Here is a 19967-nt window from a genome sequence, read left to right as displayed (position 1 = left end):
AAACTATTTAAAAAGTCATTTCCTTTCTCTTGCTTTTGTTTCTCGGGATAATTTTAGTAGTATGCAAATATATAAAGAAATCATAAAAAAAACTAAATATACAGGATTTTTTAGTTCAGGCTGATGCTATTACTAGAGCAACAGCAGCAATGCACACTGTCCTGAGAATGTCAGGACCTGATGGGGAGATAAAGAAAGAGAGCAGATTGGGCTCCCCATTCATAGCCAAGCAGCCTATCCTTCTCCTTTCCCCTCTCTCGCCATCCTCCACCCTACCGGGAGTAGCTCCATGTGGTCCTCCAAGTCCTAGAGGAAGAGAGAGTCAGGGTAAAGAAGAAGATGAGCTGGGTTCCAAGATTTACTGGTCAGTCTATCCCCCATTTGGAATAACAGCTTTTTCCTGCTGCCAACTAATATTGGTACTGTGTAGCTCAAGCTGAGCTGCAGTGCTGAATGTTCAACACTCAGGTTGTACTCATGATTAAGGATACGATTTACTCATGGACGTCACAAATTCTATGATTTTAACGGACCTTGGTAACTTCTTCAGCTTCACCTCCTGCCGTAACGGCTGTGGCTAGGGCTGAAGTTGTCAGCAGTGGGGGCTGGAGCTGTACCCCCTGTCTGCCAGGGCTGGAGCTGTGTCCCTCCTCCCCTCCCTGGCAGTGGCTGTCAGTCCCAACTGGCAGCCAGCCCTTTCCTTTGGTTATTTTTAGTAAAAGTCATAGACAGCTCATGGGCTTCCATGAGGTTTTTGTTTACTGCCCGAGACATGTCCGTGACTTCTAGTAAAAATAAGTGTGACAAAATCTGAACCTTACTGATGATGCATGATTTTTTTGAAGGTGGGGGGGAGCGCATACTTATACATAGTTGAATTTGTTTGTACCTTTTCCTCTAAGGCAAAACCAAACATAAGAAATCACATTAAAAAAATCCGTCATTAAAATAACGTTAATTAGCTTGCAGAATGAAGCACCCCAAAATTAGGACATTCCAGATTTACAATTGCCTACAGTTAATCTTAATTCTGTGTCATGATGTGCCCTCGCCCTGGAGAGCACATGTACTATGATACAATCTTTAATTACATGATTATATACTAATTTTTTTCCACACTACCCTTGCCTCATTCAGTGCACAGGATGGACACGCAATGGGGCCAACTTAAGGTTGCTTGTGTAACCTTGATTCTGGAATTTCCTAATTTTTTAATACTTTGACTTTGCAACCTAAATAATTTTCTTTTAATATCATTTTGTTGTTGTATTTAATGTATATAATGTTTTGGGGATTTGGTTTTACTGTTCAGCCATTTTAGTAAAATCTCCAATGCAAGATGGTGGAGTAGCAGTAACACCATAGTTGAGCTCATGCCAGATTCTTCATTTTAGTGGGATTGACACAGTTAACTAAAATCTGTGTGTGTTTTGGATTGAAAGGATTAATTAAAATTATTGTAGTTTGTGAAGTTATTTGATTTTTCTTTTCCTACAAAATGTCCTAGAAAATTCAGTGTGAACTTAGTTATATCACTATTCCAAAAAACACCACATGGCAACATTGTCTTTGGACCCCTTGTAAATTGTAATAAAACATATGAGATATGAAACTAATGTATGTAATTCTTCAGTATGTATAGTTTTAGAGGAAAGTTTTTGTTAGAAGTTGCAACATGTTTTATGATCCCCTTTTATGGTTTAAAAATTAACATTTTAGACACTGGTGAGACACATTAACAATGTCACAACCATAAGAATTCTGATAATACAAGTTATAATAAAATGTCTTTCTGCAGGAGTCATCAACACAAAGGCAGAATGCTTAAGTGTATTAGCTGTACATGTTACGACAATACTTGAGGGCTTCAGAAGGTGTAACTGTAACACGCTTTAACCTTATCTGGCTCTTTGTCCCCCTGGGCTGATTGCACAACACATGGAGGCTTCTTCGGCTTCTGCTGCCTTTGTACTTTCATGTATTTTAAGGCCAGACGGGACCATTAGATCATTTGTTGTTAAGTGTAGAAGGCTGGAATGTCATTGCCTCAGTAATGCTGATCAGGCTGCTTAATGCTTCCATACTTGGAGCTCCACTGTTATCAGTATTAGCAGCTAGCACAGTCTGCTAATTCAGCAGATCTCCATGTTATTCATAAAGAAAGACCACAGGCATGGTTCAGTGACAAAGGCATTTGCCCAGGTTTATTCCCCTCAAAGGCCCTGGCTCTGTGGTTACAGGTACACCAGGGCTTGGAAAACCCCCAGGTGCCAGGTCACCATGGCACCTAGAAATTTAATTCTGGCGCCTAGTATTTCTCTGGGGGGAGCAGCTGCCGCGCTCCGGCCAGGGCGCCACTGTGTCCTTGTGGCAGGGCTGGGAGGGGGGAGCGCTGTGACTGCTGCGCTCCAGCCAGGGTGCCCTGCAGCTGGGCCCACGTTGTGGGAGAGGGACAGGGGGAAGGGTGGGGCCAGGAAGGGAGAGTGGCTGCCGCACTCCGGCCAGGGCGCCCTGCCGCTGGGCCCACATTGTGTGTGTGTGTGGGGGGGGGGAGGAAGCAGGACCGGGGGAGGAGAGTGACTGCCATGCTCCGGCCATGGTGCCCTGCTGCTGGGCCCACGTTGTGGGAGGGGATGGAGGAGGAGGTGGGACCGAGGAAGCGCTGCAGCTGCCGCGCTCCGGCCAGGGCATCTTGCTGCTGCTGGGCCCATGTTGTGGAAGAGGGGCAGGAGGAAGGGGTGGGGCTGGGAGAGGAGAGCGGCTGCCACATTCTGGCTAGGGTGCCCCGCCGCTGAGCTCACATTATCTGGCTCCTTAATTTTTGGGCTGGCTCCTAGCTCCAAAGCAAATTTGTCGAGCCCTGAGGTACACTAACACATGAGAGCCCGGTGGCAAGGAGTGGCTCAGTTAGCCTCAGGAGTCTCTGCTGTCCCCGTGGCCACACAAAGGGTTAAGGTGAGGAACCCTGACATTTATAGACTGAGGATAAACAACTTACGTACCGTCTTATGTGGTTCATGGCGTCTGTTTGTTACCACCCCTTGTTCCTGATATCTTGAACAAAACATCCCTATTCATTATTTTGTCAAACCATCTTATCTTGTACTAGATTGGGATGTATCTGTACTAGCTCAAATATATTTACATAACTATCTAGTGCCTAGTATACTAGCAAAACTTTGCCAAGTTCATGTACTGGACAGTGAACTTATAAACATTTGCTTTAATACATGGCCTGATTTTGGTTCACAGCGTCTGGCTCAGGCCTCAGATTTTGTACCAGGCCCTGTGCTCCAGCCTCCCTTTCTCTACTACATCATCTAGTCTGACCTATATAATACAAGTTATGGACTTTTGCCCATTTACTTGAGCCCACTAACTTTTGTATGCTCCTTGTTCTTTAGATCAAGGAGTAGAGATGTATGCATTTAGATCTTCTTTCTTTGTTCAGTCCCCATAGAAGCAGCCACCAAGGGTATCACTACAAGTGGGGGCCCATCTGAGGATTTGAATGATGTGGTGGAGTGTGTAACTTAATCTAACACATTGTGTCACTAAAAATAGTTTTATTGTCATTTGTTTGTGGCTGTGTCTACAAGGTAATGTCAAGGTTGTTTGGGTGCCTTAACTGTGCTTCTTTTTAATCTTAACATATCTGGATTTCTTTTAAGTGTAACATTAACACTGACTTCCCTGGGTTTATAATGTGTGGGGTTCAGCAATATTTCCATCATCCTTGTAATGACTTTTACTCTGTAATTATTGATACATACATACTGTCAGCTTTAATCCATTTTAACATAGTCTTCCTTTGCCTGGGAACTTTGTGAATTATTACTATTATTATTAAAACTTTTATATATGAACACAAAAAAACCCATAAAATTTTACCATGTGACATTTCTAATGATTTGAAAATACATCATATTAGCCTTAAATCAATTTCTTTAATAAGTAATAATTGTTTAAAAGGAGATGCACTAAAATATGCCAAAATAGTCAGTGTACACCATTTAGGCTGGGTTTACAGCTACTTTGAATCACCAGAGTAGGCAAAGCATCTGAAGCATATTGGTGAATCTGACTTTTAATTTGCATTGACTTATTGAGACTAGTGCTATGTGAAGAGGGAGCTGGAGAGTCTGATCACTACCCAAGCTACCTTGCCACTATTGATTCTTTATATGTATGTATGTATATGTATGTGTGTGTGTGTGTATATATATTTATATATATATGTATGTATGTCGTAGGAAAGCTCAGGGCCCTCCTAAATTATGACTTGAGTGCGTAGTTCTTTGAGGCAGTTTATTTCGAGCAGCTAGGAGAAGTGTCGGTCACCCTAAGGCGTCCGAGGACTTCTGTCTTACAGACTCACATCACTAAGTTTTATACAGTATAACAGAAAAAGAAAAAGATGACGTATTCAGTACTTTTCTATTAGCTCAACCTTTTTCTACATTAAGATATACTAAGAAATTCCTCCATACTGCCAATTAACCAGGGCCTCTGCTTATTATAACAATTATCTATTAGAGCTAGCTAGCAATGTCCCGTTATCTACTGACAGTTGCAAAAACCTGCAACATCTGCAAAATGTACTTGTTTCAAGGCTAAGAAAGCTACTAAAAATCCAAGATGGGATCTTTAGCATACAAGATGGAGTCTTAAAAGCTTAATACAAAATAGAATATATAACTTGATATGAAAGTAGATTACAAAATGGAGTATATAAAATTTTTTCCTTTCACAGTTCCCCCCTTTGGCACTATTTAGTGCCACTCTATTTTCCTTAATCTAGTCTATTCTGTCATAAGTCCTTCCACCCTAAGTGCGGCTTCTTGCTCAGTCATTTCCCGAGTCACCATTTGTCTTTCAGTGTGTTTTACCATACATATGCGGGTCATTGCAGAACAACAAGTAGGCCAGCATTGAATACAAAAGCAGAAAACAAGGATTATTAATGCTCCGATTATAATAAAAGTAAGTATTTTATGAGCAAGAGGGTCTAACCATGAAAACCATCCTGAAAACCATTCATCAAACCGATTTGCTTGATCCTGTTCACCAATTTTATGAAACAATCGTAACTGCTCATGTATCTTCCCTATGTCAGTTTCAATACGTTGGTCCTGGTTTACAAAGGTACATTTAAAAGATGAATTTAAAAGAACACATACGCCCCCCCCTTAGTTGCGGGTAAATAATCCAAAGCCATTCGATTTTGAACTGTGACTTGGGATATTTGTTTAACTTCCTCATGTAAAGCTTGTAAGGCATTGGCAGTCGAATTTCCCAATAGTTCTATGCTGGCTGAGATATTGATGATGGACCTTTCCAATTCAAATACCCCTAATTGGGGCCAAAATGATCTCAAGACCTTATGGAAAGCATTAGTTCTTGTCATCAAAGGATAGCTTCATTTCACCAGTACCCTGGGGGACTGCACCAAACCTCTTAATTTTTTGGTAGTTTGTAGGTATGGTGTAACACCTCCCAGAGAACATCTACCGTACCATCCTACAGGAAATGCTTTATATGCTTTCTTTCCACAGATCCAAAACCAACCTTTATCTTCGGGGGCTGGAAAAGTATTTGAATCAAAGAAACCCCAGTTGGTGATATTTAAGCAATTTGTTAAATTCCCTACGAAGTTAGAAACGTTAAGGATGCTTTTATTCTTTCGTTGAATACATTTTGAGCCTGCATTCCTGAAGGGACATATATATCCCATTCCTGGGTAAAATTTGCTTGTGTAAACTGGCTTGCTGGGGTATTTGCCGATAATGTTCGCCAATGGCTGATGATGTTTTCTATAGGAATTCCTATTAAAGGTATTCCGTGTTCCAAATGAGTTGGGCCATGCAAACAAATCCAACAATTACTTTGATTTCCCACTATGGCAGTTGTTTGAGACATGATGTTATCATATTGTTTTCCCATCCTTCATTTACTACAGTGATGGACACTATAACCAGCCAGGCCAAATACATTCTGATATGATAAATAGAAGCACCAGGACAAGGAAACACACAACAAGCCAACCCCAAGAATACAACCAAGGTCCCATTTCTTCCTCAGGTTCCAGATTTCCAAGGAGACTTATTTGGTTTGTTAGAGGATGTAGCTGTGAAGGGGAACGTCCGAAGGGAAACATCTACGTGGTGCTGAGTTGGTTATCTGGCCGCACAGTCGCCAGTCCTTCTTCTGAGTTGGACACCTCTGCCTGAGGTGGGACCTTCTTACAGTGACACATGTGGATCCAGTTAGGCCTTCCTTCTAGTTTTCCTGCGGTATTTGCTATCAGCAAAACCTGATAGGGTCTTTTCCACCTGGGTTCTAAAGAACTCTTTCGTTGTCTTCACATAGACATAGTCTCGAGGGTCTAGAGAATGGCACTTCTGTTGTGGTGGGGTAGGCAACGCTTCTTGAACCTGTGAAGAGAAAGATCTCAACACCTTTGTTAGCTTCAGGCAGTATGACACACTCTCCTCATGTGTGAATGCTAAATCCTTGGGGGGACAACTTGGACCAGAAAGCAATCTGAGGGGTCGTCCCATCAGAATTTCATGAGGGCTGAGGCCTGTTTTTCGATCTGGTGGGGCCCTTATTGACATCAGAGCTATGGGTAAGGCGTCTACCCATTTGAGTCTGGTAGATTCACAGACTTTTGCCAATCTGGCCTTTATTGTCCCATTTGTTCGTTCAACCTTTCCTGAAGCCATAGGATAGTAGGGGCAATGGAACCTTTGCTGACATCCCAGTAGTCTGCATATTTCACCAAGTACTTTCCTGGTGAAGTGGCTCCCTCTGTCGGAATCCAGCTGAACTGGTATCCTGAATCTTGGAATCAGTTCATTTAGTAGTTTTTTAATTACAATAGCTGTGTCAGCCTTCCTACAGGGATAGGCTTCGACCCAGCCTGAGAACATACACATTAACACTAATACATATTCAAAACCCATACATTTCGTAAATTGGATAAAATCCATCTGCATATATACAAAAGGTCCCCAAGGAGGTGGGGCAGCTGCTCTCTCATGCTTTACAACTTTGGACACATTAAAAGCAGAACAAATAGCACATTGAGAACAAAAAGAAGATACGTGGCTGCTTAAATTTGGAACATACCAATCCTTTGCCATAAGGCAAATTAGGGCATCTCTACCCACGTGCAGATCCATGATAACTTTGCAGCATAGAGGGTCTGAGTCCCTGTGGGAGGACAGGGCTGCCGTCCCCGCACCTCCACACTGTATCTGGATGCAATATGCACCCTGCCCTACTCCATCCATCCTTTTCTCCATTTGGGGCCTGATCTTGTATAATGCCCAGATCAGCGAAGCTAATCTGGTCTGGAGCGGGCGATTTTTGTACAAGAATGCACTTTGGTTTCCCGAGGAAAGGGCTGTGACCCTGGCACTTGCGTCCACAAGTGCATTTCCCTTACTGACATCATCTGACCCATTAGTATGTTCCTTACATTGTATAATGGCAACTTACTTTGGCAACTTTAAAGATTCTAGTAATATCCGGACATATTCTGCATTTTTTATATTTTTTCCTGCTGAGGTTAAAAACCCTCTAGTCGCACATATCTGCCCAAAATCGTGGGCAATCCCAAAAGCATACCTGGAGTCTCTGTAGATATTTACTGTCTTTCCCTCAGCTTAACTACAAGCCCTTTCTAATGCTACTAACTTTGCAACTTGTGCTGAAGATACTCCTGGTAAATTCTTTTGTTCTGTGACTTCATGGTTGCTGCATATTGCGTATCCAGCGCGTAGCTGTCCTTGTTCATTACGTAGACAGGAACCATCTGTGTAAAATTCAAGCTTAGGATTGCTTAGAGGGGTGCTTGATAAGTCTTCTCTCAGTTTGGTGACTTGATCGATAATTTCAGAACAAAAGTGATTGTCTCCATTCCCCTTTTATTGGTAGCAGTGTTGCTGGGTTGAGAGGCTTGCCTTTAAAAATTCTGATGTGTGGTGATGCAAGTAGAATGGCCTCATATTTGGTTAATCTTGATGCTGATAAATGCTGAGTCCGATTTTGATTAAGAATTGCTTCCACCGCATGGGGAGCTTGGACCATGAGTAGGTTGCCCAATACTATTGATGAACTCTGTTCTACGAACAAGGCAGTGGCTGCAACTGCTTTTAAACAAGGTGGGAATCCTAGGGCAACCTTGTCAGTTGGAGCACTGAAATAGGCTACTGGTCTTTGCACTTCCCCATGAGTTTGTGTCAATACTCGTGCTGCTATTCCATTCCTTTCATGACAGTAGAGCGTGAAGGGCTTTTCATAATCAGGTAGGCCCAGTGCAGGAGCCCTTTTAAGATTGGAAAAAGCTTTTTTTTCCTCATCTGTCCATGGAACTGGATCTGTGATTTCTTTTCTGGTCAAAGAATGCAGTGGCTTGGAGTACTCTATGTAGTTCGGAATCCATTGTCTGCAGTATCCAGTCAATTCCAAGAAGGCTTGTGCTTGCTTCTGTGTCGTTCTGGGTATTTTCTGAACAGCTGCCACACGGCTAGGGAGTATTTTTTCTGTTCCCTTCACTGATCAGGTGTCCCCGGTATCTCACTTCAGGCTGACAAAATTGAAGTTTCTCTTTGCTGGCTTTGTGTAGAAGATGGGTGTTATCCGTTAGGTCCCTGTGAGCCTTGAGCCGGTGGATGAGGGTTTAGCCCCGCCCCTTGAATCTGTCTTCCCTGATATGGGAGTCTGTTAGGGCATTCCAATTTCCAGTGACCAGGTTTACAGTAGTGGCAAACATTGTTGGGGGGTGTACCAGATCTGTACTGACCTCTTCCTTTTCCACGCATTCCTCCTCCCCGACCTCTGTTCAGTTGCCCTTTCTCCCTGAGGGCGTATTGCTGGGCTTGTTGTATTTGGGCAGCATAACTTTGTTCTTTAAACTTTTTTTGTTTGCGTTGTATTTTCTTGACAGTGAACTGCTATTTCCACTATCTTCTCTAAACTTTCCTTTTGCCAACCAGTAGCAATAGTTTTTAGTTGCTTCTGAACTTCAGGTTGAAGTCCATTAACAAAAACTGCTACCAGAGCTTGAGAGCCTTCCTCTAGCCACTGTATCCCTCAATGCTGTTTAAAAACTTTCTTTAATCTGCCCATATACTCGGCTGGTTCTTCCTTGTCTCGCTGTTTGCAATCAAAGATCTTAGACCAATAGGTCCTTTTTTGGGGGACACAGTATCCACTGCATTTAATACATTTCTGATTTTATTCTGCAAGTTCCGTTTTTCAATTGGGGCAGTCTCAGGCCACCGAGCTATCTGGTACAATCTTTCACTGACATCTGAAGGAGTAATGAGGCGCAGAAGCTGATTCATGTCTGCCCAATTTGGGTTATAGCACTCCATATTTATCTGGAGGTGCTCTTTCCAGCCAAGCAGATTTTCCCGAAAGTTAGGGAAGGCCATTACCAGATTCTTTAAATCTGTGGGGGACCAGGGGACATGCATGATAACTGGTCTATCGGGTCCTAGTACTTGTCTTAAGGGGGCCATGAGTTGGGTCTCTTTGTCCTCTCCCTCACTGCTGTTTTCATCACTGCTCTCTTCCCTGACAGTTTGGTTCAGCTTGTTCCTAACTGCATCAGCCCCTCTTTTTACCTTGTCCGGAGTGTATATTTTTTTCAGATCATCAACTAAACTTTCTACTTGAATTTTTCATTTTTTTTCCCCCTCTGATCTTTCTTCTTTTCCCTTAATTCTTCCCCCTCTTCTGGGAGAGGTAAAAGAGGAGCTGTAGGGGTAACAGGTTCGCCTGCTGCACTACTCACAGCCCTATATAGTGGTGAGGCATAAGGAGCTCGCGCTGGGAGCATATTTTGACCCAGTTGGGGCCTCTGTCTGTTAAATCATCAAGCAGGTCCTTTTCTCCCTCTTCATCGCTCTCCTCTTTTTTATCTAACTGCGAGTATACTCTGACTGACATTCTATCCCTCTTCTGCATTTCCTTCTCTAATTTTCTGACATTATTCTGCCAGAATATATTATACTGCTCTTTTCCTTCTCACCCACTTCTGCATACCAATCACAATATTGTTGCCATTGATCCTGACTAATATTCTTTAGTTCCTCCATTTGGGATCTAAGGTACAAAACTTTTTCTTTGTCAAACGTTCCCCCGGGGATCGGAAATTGCTTAGCTGGATCATCCTTGGTATACCCATTCCATCTAACCAAATATTTACATGACCTAGGTCCATATTTATCATACATAACCCGAGCCGGACTTCCCAGAGGAGGGGTTGCTTCTTTCGAAGTCTGATTTCCCATCCTTTCCCTGAATCAGACATTCAAAACAGGCGCTTCATTCAAACCTGTTGAGGCACACCAGCCAAAACGTCCCCACTGGCTATTACACCTTCTCTGGTCGCAGCAGTTAAGCTCGCAGAGGGTGCAGGGCATCTTGAGATGAATTAGTGGCAGCCTTGGTCAACAGAGGGAATACAGTAACAGGGAATACAATTCATAACACTCATACCACAATCACACTCCAGCTTACAGAAATATAACAAGTGCACTTTAAACCAGAACCAGACCAGAACCACCCTCAAAGGCACTCAGACAAATTTGTCCGGTATGCAAGCCTTTACCCTGCCCAAACTCCCTTAAGTGGTTCTCACCAACTCCCGTTCCATGCTGTGAGCAAAGGTCACCTCCAGAGCGGGCTGATGAACGGTCCGGGAGCAGCAGAGACAAGCAGGAGATGGCAGGCGAAAGGTCACTACATCCGAGTCACGGCACCAATTACTGTCGTAGGAAAGCTCAGGGCCCTCCTAAATTATGACTTGAGTGCGTAGTTCTTTGAGGCAGTTTATTTCGAGTAGCTCGGAGAAGTTTCAGTCACCCTAAGGCTCCTGAGGACTTCTGCCTTACAGACTCACATCACTAAGTTTTATACAGTATAACAGACAAAGAAACAAAGAAAAAGACGACGTATTCGGTACTTTTCCATTAGCTCAACCTTTTCCTACATTAAGATATACTAAGAAATTCTTCCATACTGCCAATTAACCAGGGCCTCTGCTTACTATAACAATTATCTATTAGAGCTAGCTAGCAATGTCCTGTTATCTACTGACAGTTGCAAAAACCTGCAACATCTGCAAAATGTACCTGTTTCAAGGCTAAGAAAGCTATTAAAAATCCAAGATGGAATCTTTAGCATACAAGATGGAGTCTTAAAAGCTTAATACAAAATAGAATATATAACTTGATATGAAAGTAGAATACAAAATGGAGTATATAAAAACTTTTCCTTTCACATATATATAATTTTTAAAAATTACAGTTTAGCCAGATAACCTACCAATGAGAACTCTTGACACGTCTAGTCTCCCGCATATTACTGAGTAGATATTCAAAAAAAAAAGAATTGTTGCATGCAAACTAGCTGTGATGTCACAATTAGACCTCAGTGAAGAATGGATTTTTTTTGATTCATTGTCAATTCAAAAAAAAAAAAAAATTCAGTTCAAATGCAATGTTTCATTTAGATTTTGAGCATTTTTTTGTTTTGAAATTGGCTTCAGTTTATTTTAGAAAAAATCAAGCCATTTTGAACTAAAAATCAATACATTTAATTGAGAAAGTATCAAAACAAAACACTTCTACCTTTTCGGCATTTCTTTTTTTCACACAAATAATTCAGCAAAATATTCATTAAATGTTTGTTACTAAATCTACCTTTTTTTGTTGTTGTTAGTAAAAAAACGTTTCAGACAAAAAATGGCCTCACTTAGGTTTTATTTGAGCTGTTGATCTGAATCTGTCTGTAGCCTATAATCATAATGTTTAGGTACAACTGCTGTTAATAACTTAGAAATCAAGTCTTAATTAAGTTTCAGATATAGTCTGTACATAAAATTTCAATTAACTTTCATTGTGGAAATTTTGAAGCGTCATTGTTAAAATAATTTGAAACAAAGGCTAAAATTTAGCATCTGTGTCAAACGGGACCCACTTTTACATTAATTTTATTTATACACTAAAGGATTTACCTGTACATTTTCAGAAAACCCATTCATATTCAGAGTAAATGCTGTAAATTTCATAGATTCCAAGCTAGAAGGGACCATTTCGATCATGTAGGCTCACCTCCTGTATAACACAGGCCATAGAACTTGCCCAAAATAAATCCTGTTTGAACTAGAGCACATTTAAAAAAAAATTGTCTTGATTTAAAAATTGTCAGTGATAGAGAACTCACCACATTCCTTGGTTAATTTTTCCAATCGATACTTGCCTTCACTGTCAAAAATGTACGCCTTATTTCCGGTCTGAATTTGTCTAGTTTCAGTTTCCAGCCACTGGAGCATATTATAGCTTTGTTTGCTAGATTGAAGAGCCCATTATCAAAAATTTGTTCCCCATCGAAGTACTTACTGATTACAATCTATTAACTTCTTAAGCTTCTCTTTGTTTAAATAAATAGATTGAGCCCTTTGAGTCTGTCACAATAAAGCATGTTGTCTAATCCTTTTATCATTCTTGTGGCTGTTCTCTGAATTCTCTCCAATTTTCCAAGATCCTTCCTAAATTGTGGATGCCAGAACTGGACATACTATTCCAGCAGTGATCACATGAATGCCAAATACAGAGTTAAAACAACATCGCTATTTTTACTCAAGATTCCCCTGGATCCCCAAGGATCACATTATCCCGTTTGGCAACACAGTTGTATTGGGAACTTATGGCCAGCTGATTATCCATCATGACATCCAAATCTTTTTCTGTCTCATTGTTTCCCAGGGTAGTCCCCCATCATGTAAGTATGGTCTACATCAGTGGTTCCCAACCCATGGCCCGGGGGCCAGTGGCCTGCCACTTACCTCCTGCTGGCTTCAGAAGAGAGCTGCTGCCTAAGGATCCAGGCGGAGCACACAGGGCTACAGGACGCGTGTGGTTTCCCTGCTGCAGCCATGGGGACTGGAGATCAGCAAGGAGGCAGCCTCCTCACTGAACTCCTTCTGTCTGGCTGCAGTTGGGAGGCGGGAAGCAGAGCAGCCAGGACCCACTATGCTTGAGGAGAGGGGCAGGACTCTAAAAATCAGTGCCTTCTGCTTTGGCCTGCACTTAGCAGACCACCCATTGTGACTTAACTGCCCGGCCATGTGCTTCATGCTTGTGTAGTGACAGTCACTCATCTACAGTAGTGCTTTGTCTGTGAGTGTGTGACATACTGTGAGTAATTTGTAGATGTAAAATAGTGAATGTAAAATTGAGTACAGCAGTTGATGCTGCTGATACCTCCTCTAGAGCTATGGCTACTGCCATAATCATTTGCAGGGAGTCCTGGTTCCATGTGTCAGGATTCCTTAGGGAGGACCAGAATATCATTGAGGACCTCCGCTTCAGTGAATCACAGCTCTTCAACCAAAAGATGGACGAGTCCCTCCATACACTGAAGGACTTCAGGACTACCCTCCACTTGCTGGTGATATACGGGCATGCCCCTAAGAGGAAGTTTCACCACTCATTGGTCAGATCTAGACATATGCTCAGGAGTCTTTTCATCAGAGGCCCTGTGAACCACCATGTAAGAGACGGGGTTCAAAAGTGCTACTTCACTGCACCCTCTGCAACAGGCTCTGCATTTCAACCTCAGACACCAATCTCAGTCCAATAACAGACAAGTGGGTGCTGAATATCATCCACTCTGGCTGTAAAATTGAGTTTGCATACCTGCCTCCTCCAAAATCCCCCGACTGCCCTTCCTTCAGGGGCCATTCTCACAAGTGTATTCTCAAACATTAGGTGGACTCCTTACTGCATGAAGGAGCGATAGAACATGTCCCTTCTCAATACCAATGGAGTGGGCTTCACTCGACTTTCTTCCTGGTAACCAAAAAAAGTGGTGGTTGGAGCTCAATCCTTGACCTCTGTCATCCCAATCACTTCATTCACAGGCCCACATTTTGCATGGTCACATAAGATTATAGCAGCCAAACTTTAGAAGAGGGCATGTGGTTCACAGCTCTCAATATGAAGGATGTTTATTTTCACATAGACACTCATCCTACCCAGAGATGCTTCCTCAGATTCACAGCAGGCTCTGACCATTTTCAATACAGAGTACTTCCCTTTGGAATAGTGACGGTCCCCAGAGTCTTTTCCAAGATATTTTCTGTAGTAGCAGCCCATATTAGATGTCATGCTCTCATTGTCTTCCTTTACCTCGATAATGGGTTCCTTGTCGCCAAATTCCACCAAGAAGCCTATGTATCAACTTTCATGATACTGCATCTCCTTTCCTCACTGGGTGTCAGTGTAAACAACAAAAAAATGGGTTTTCACCCTCACAATCTCTGGACTTCATCGAGGCAACCTTGAAGTCTATCACTGCAAGAGTGTACTTTCCCAAGGACAGGTTTCAGGCTGTGAATAACATGATAGCTCACATCACAAACAACCCTTGAGTACCGATTAAGTCATATCTGTCTCTCCTAGGCCATATGGCCTCATACACCTATGTCACTTCATTTGTAGGATTCCACCTTCATTGCCTTGCAGTTGGTATACTCGCCAAACAGCCATTCCTTGAACCTCATGGTGACTGTTCCGTCCAATGTAGTGTCTTCTTTGCTATGGTGGACGAATCCTCAGCAGATGTCCTGTTTCTCCCTTCCTCTCTTCCCTTCCGTTATTACAGATGCATCCCTATTAGGTTGGAGAGCCCACATGAACAGCCACACGGCACAAGTTACCGGGATGTTTAAGAGTCCAGGGTGTGTGCGTGCATGCACATGGGTTTCAAGGCAGTCACAATGCTTACTTTCAATTGAATAAAACTTGTCATCTTCCAGGCTGTTAGGAAGCTTTTGAGTTAGCTGATCTGAGATACTTGCTCTAACCAGGGGTACAACAACATCCAGAGGTTGGAAGGAAGTATAGAGCCTGTTCTGATGAAATATGCTGAGTTGCAACTTGATCTTTGGTTTGTTTCTTTACAAGACAGATGAACTAGTATCTTCTGGCACAGCATTTAAGCACTGGGGTACTTAATTTTGCTCTCATTTTTACTCAGTGAATCTACTTTATTTAAAAAGTACTGAATTGAGTATTTTCTTTGTTTGAATTCCCCACTTTGCTGGTTAAGGAGATGTCTGCTACTTTCCAAGGGTAGATTACCATTGATAAAACATCTGGAGTCCTTGGAGGGTGTTTGTGCATTCCCATTTGTAGGATATGGTGCCCTCTTGTGTTGAGTCACAGAGCCTCAACCAACCATGTTAGTTAGGGCTGCATAAGCTCCCCTGATGATTTTTAAGGTCAACATTTAAGGGATTATGACCCCCACCTGATTCAGTTTCTTCTCTTCTGCAGCGAAGTGTGTTATGAATCTTGCAAAAGGGTATTTTAGCATAGTCAGTGTCAATCCCGTCTAAAAAAGAAGAGGGCTTTCTTCTGGTTTGGAGGCTGCATAACTGTCATGGCTAACACAGAGCTGGAAAAGGGCTTTAAGCTTTGGGCCACCTGCTGTTCTACATACCTGAAATTGGACACTCATTAGTATGTTTGGGTGAGGACTGCAACCTGTTACAGGGCTCAGTCTGAAAGACCTATCTAGAGCTCACTGGTAACAGCAACTCAAATGAAGAGACACCTGACTGGGGATGTGCTAAAGCCTCCAGCCTTGGCAACAATCAAACAGGCTGATAACATGGGCTCTCACAGACTCATGTCAGCACTAACTCCCTCCTCCATTAAGTGGGCAAAACCTTATCTGCTGATTTCCAAGTTGTTGCTCTATTTGGCACCAACATTCAGGAAGGGCTTGGGCATTGGATCTTCAAAGCCTTTTCTTGATCAGTGCTGGATACTTCTTCGTAAGTTCTGGAATCGTTCTTGGCACTGAGAACTGTCATCAATGTCAAAACGTGCACAGGTGCTCTGTGTTCACCCTACTGAAGAAGAGCAGCTCACTCCTTTTTTTGTACCAGGCACTCTGGTGTCATAGAATTGTTCTTTCTTTCAAGAGGTCAAGAAAGAAACAAGATCTGACTTGAATGAGACTCTTTGGATAAAAAGACCCCAATCAATCCTAGGAAAGCTCTGAACAAAGAGCAACAAGTCAACTCCCCAAGCACCTGTGGACCACAAGAAAGCCAAGGTTCACCAATGCATAGTCTATATGTGCACTGGGCATTGCTGAGACCAGAGGGTTATCTCTTTTATCAGACCTCTGAGACTCCACTATTAGCATTTGATTTTACTTTCAGTTTGCAGACTGTTTGGCCTCTGAAAAGTCAGGGAAAAGAACATTTCCAGCCTCCTTCACACTCTATCTCCTCGTCTCACCAAACACCTCATCAGTCCCAAATGATCGAGGCGACTTTCTACATAGGCCGATGCAAAATGTGTTGTGGCCTGCATTACAGGACATGAAGCGCCTTTATCTGAGTCAGTTGAGACCATTGGGCACACCATCATTGACCTCAGTATGCTTACCATGCTTGGTCACATTCACTACTCTTCCTCAGCTCCTGGTGCCTTTGTCACAATGTCCAACTCTGCTGACACCAACCCTGGCCCTGCCAAGATTACTTCAGCCTTTGCTACCACCTGTGCAACCAGTGGTCCTGCCTAAATCCTGTTGGCACTGGCACCGGCTTTGTTACTAGTACCACACTGCTACTTACAGCTCCAGATAACCAAACCTGGATACTATTGGAGATGTTTACATGGATGACAATGAGGAATATCCCCATAGATGACGTTCTGATTGGTGGGACATCACCAGATGAGAACATTGCATCTTCGATGCTCTCTCCACCAAGGGAATTCCACCAGCTTCAGGAATGGCTAAACAGGATAGTGAATATACTTCAGCTATAACTGCTGAGGCGCCAACTGAAAACTTGGTCTTTTATTTCACATCTTTTAGCCAAAACTGAAGGATAAAATTTCCTACCCACCTATAGGTGTCTACTTGATTCAGCTTGAAATCTTTGGCTTTACACTCTTTTCGTCTTTGTCAGCAGTCTTTAACAGGTACAATAGGCTGTGTCTGGTTCCTCCTCAGGACTTTTCCTTCTTCACTTACCACTCTAGCGCTAAGTCCCTGGTGGTTGAAGCTGCTGTCAAGAAATCCGAGCACAAAGACCTCTCATTCCTCTTCTGTGGCTGAGAGAGGATGCAGACTGAACTATTTCAGCATTAAGGCATGTTCGTCTGGGTCTGCATGTTACCAGCTATCAAGCAGTGCTAGCACATTACCAATATGGCCTGTGGGAAGCTACATTGTCCATCTTGCATTTGGTCCCTGAGGGAAAAGAAACAGCTGGTGAAAGATTTAGCCTCAGAAGGAAAGATTGCAGTCTCTGACCCTTTATGGACTTCAGCCAGCGTATGACACTTCTGCCTGCTTGGCTGCTGGGATCACCTATGAAGAGAGACTTCTGTTTGAGAACATAAGGCCTTACTCCTGAGCTGCAGAGCCTAATAGAGTACTTGCCTTTTGATGGTAAACAGAGAATTTACAGGATTCTTCCTAGGATGACCAGATAGGCGGTGTGAAAAATCGGGACGGGTTGGTGGCTAATAGGCACCTATATATCACAAAGCTCTGAATATTGGGACTGTCCTAATAAAATCGGGACATCTGGTTACCCTAGTTCTTCTTCAGATTTGCCAGGTATGATCATAAGCTCCACATTTGATACTCCGTGCAAGGCTTCAGCAGAGACCCTTACAACACTAGCTGGCACAAGTGCACACTCCAAACAAGAACATATCAGAGGCACATGACAATCCCATCAGAGATGTTACGAAAACTTGTCTGGTGGAAGTATAGAGCGAGTGAATTACAGGAATACTATTCAGCCATCCAACCCTAGTGGCAGTGGACAGAACAGACTCATCCACGTTTGGCTGGAAAGCTCACTTTCAGGATATGCTAGCTTGTGGTCTGTGAAATTCACAAAAACTCAGAAAACATGATGGCATCCTGGCACTTCAGGCCATACACTGGACACAAAGATCTTGCTTGTGATGCTGCAGGTGTCAGCTCATGCCAAGGCTCCAGGCCTCACTGAACTCTGACAAATGCGTATCTGGAAACCAGTCTGGCTCACCTGTGGTTTAGTATAGTTAAAAATAGATATTAGTGTTTATAGGAATGTGTTCAGTGTTTAGACTTTACGGAATACTTATAGGATGATTAATTTCTTTATTCTGTTTATAATATCTGTAGTTCCTGGTATAAAGTTATATTGAGTGTTTGTATTGTAAACCTCTGATACTGTGTAACTCCCCAAACAGGAAAAGAAACATTAAGGTAAAGTCTTTGTCCTCCCCACAAGTTGTCTCACTGAAGGCAAATGAGGCATTGTGTTGCATCAATAGACGGAGACATTGTTGATTGCATTATTCACTCACTCTAGGCAGGGGAGACATGCGCGCAAACCTATCCCAACAGCTTGGAATCTGGATGAAGGGGATAAAAAAAATCTCTGAAACAAGGAGAAACTTGGATCTTTATGTTGTCTGGACTTTGAGGGGCAAAGATCCCTAAATATAAGCAAGAGATTCCCATGCTGCTTGGCATGGGTCAGCCCTATATTACCTTTTAAAATCTTATACTGTAACTCATTTGTGTGTGTGTTTCCTGTTTTAATCTTATAAATAACTCATTTCTTAGTTAATAAATCTTTTAAGTAATTTATTACAGAATTGGCTGCAGTGTTGTCTTTGGTTTGAGAGCTGAGTACAATTGACCTGGGATAAATGACTGGTCCTTTGGGACTTGGAGTAACCAGAATATTGTTGTGATTTTTTAATGTAAAACGTCCGTCTGTCACATAGTTCAGCTTGCCTGTATGGTAAGATAGATTGGAATGTCCAAGGGGACAGTCTATGTCTTACTCCATGATAAGACTGTTATAGTGATTTAGGGGTTCACACTTGTTACTGGGTAGGTGAAATCTTATTCTAAAATCCCAATTTGGGGTTTCTGCTCTGCTTTTTTGACAGTCTGCCCTGAGGATGGCACTGTCAGTCGTGAGTCACTCCAGACAGCGTGACACTTCTGGTCCTCTTTTTTGGGGCAAATGGTTGAGATCAGTGGTTCCCAGCCTTTTTGAGTGAAAGCCCCACTAGTTGTAACACTAGGTGAAATGTGCGCCCTCCCACCCCATGCTACCCCCTGACCTGTCCATAAACACACACAACCCCTATAAACACATATGATAATGATAATACCACTAAACTACAAAAATAATAATAAATTACCCTTACCTGAGTAAGAAACTAAACCTTCCCTGGCACAGCCGCCACCACACACTGCATGTGGCCCCACCCCTTCCTGTCTTTCGTGGGCTGAGGTTAATGGAGGCGGCAGGCACTGGCAGGCTGCGTGGGGCTGTTCCAGGCCCCCACCGGCACAGGGCTGCTCTGCTCCAGTCAGACACCCGGCCGGCTTGGGGTTTCGGGGAGCTGCTCCTCTGCTTCGGCCAGCATGGAGCTTGGGGTGGCTGCTCCTCTGCTCTGGCTGGGATGCCTTGGGGCTGAGAAGTGGGGGGCTGCTCTTCCACTCTGGCCGGCGCAAAGCTCAGGGCTGCTCCTCTTTGGGAGGGGCTGCTCCTCCCGCTCCAGCCAGCGCAGGGCTTGAGGCTGCTGCATTCTGCCGGCATTTTGCATTCTGGGGCTAAATGACCTAATATCACTGAAGATTCATGGACCCCCTGTGATCTTACAATGGACGAAACTGCTTGCATGCATTATCTGAAAGGTGCTCTTTTTCAGGGTTCACTCTGCCTGTACCATTCATGGTTCAGCAGAGGAAACTGGCAGAACAAAGAATTAATGTCTTCAGGAGGAATTCTATCTCTTGATCAGCAGAAACAAGTGTGATAGCCCATCCTTAGGTGGCCAGACCTGAGATTTCTTTGTTATGAGAAATGAAAAATTACAGAATTTTAAGCAACAAAACTAATT

General features: G+C 43.0%; 1 protein-coding gene across 4 annotated transcripts in view; it reads left to right on the top strand.

Moving 5' to 3' along the window:
* Positions 1–19967, top strand: part of TERT (telomerase reverse transcriptase) — a 103343-nt gene that overhangs the window by 32504 nt on the left and 50872 nt on the right. The gene's annotated exons all lie outside the window — the stretch shown is intronic.

The sequence above is a fragment of the Emydura macquarii genome, unplaced genomic scaffold (genome assembly GCF_026122565.2).
Source record: "Emydura macquarii macquarii isolate MOO-44397 ecotype Brisbane River unplaced genomic scaffold, CSIRO-AGI_Emac_v2 contig_1827, whole genome shotgun sequence".
NCBI classification, from domain to species: Eukaryota; Metazoa; Chordata; order Testudines; family Chelidae; genus Emydura; species Emydura macquarii.
The sequence above is the reverse complement of the archived record's forward strand: the minus strand, read 5'-3'. Positions and strand labels throughout refer to the sequence as shown.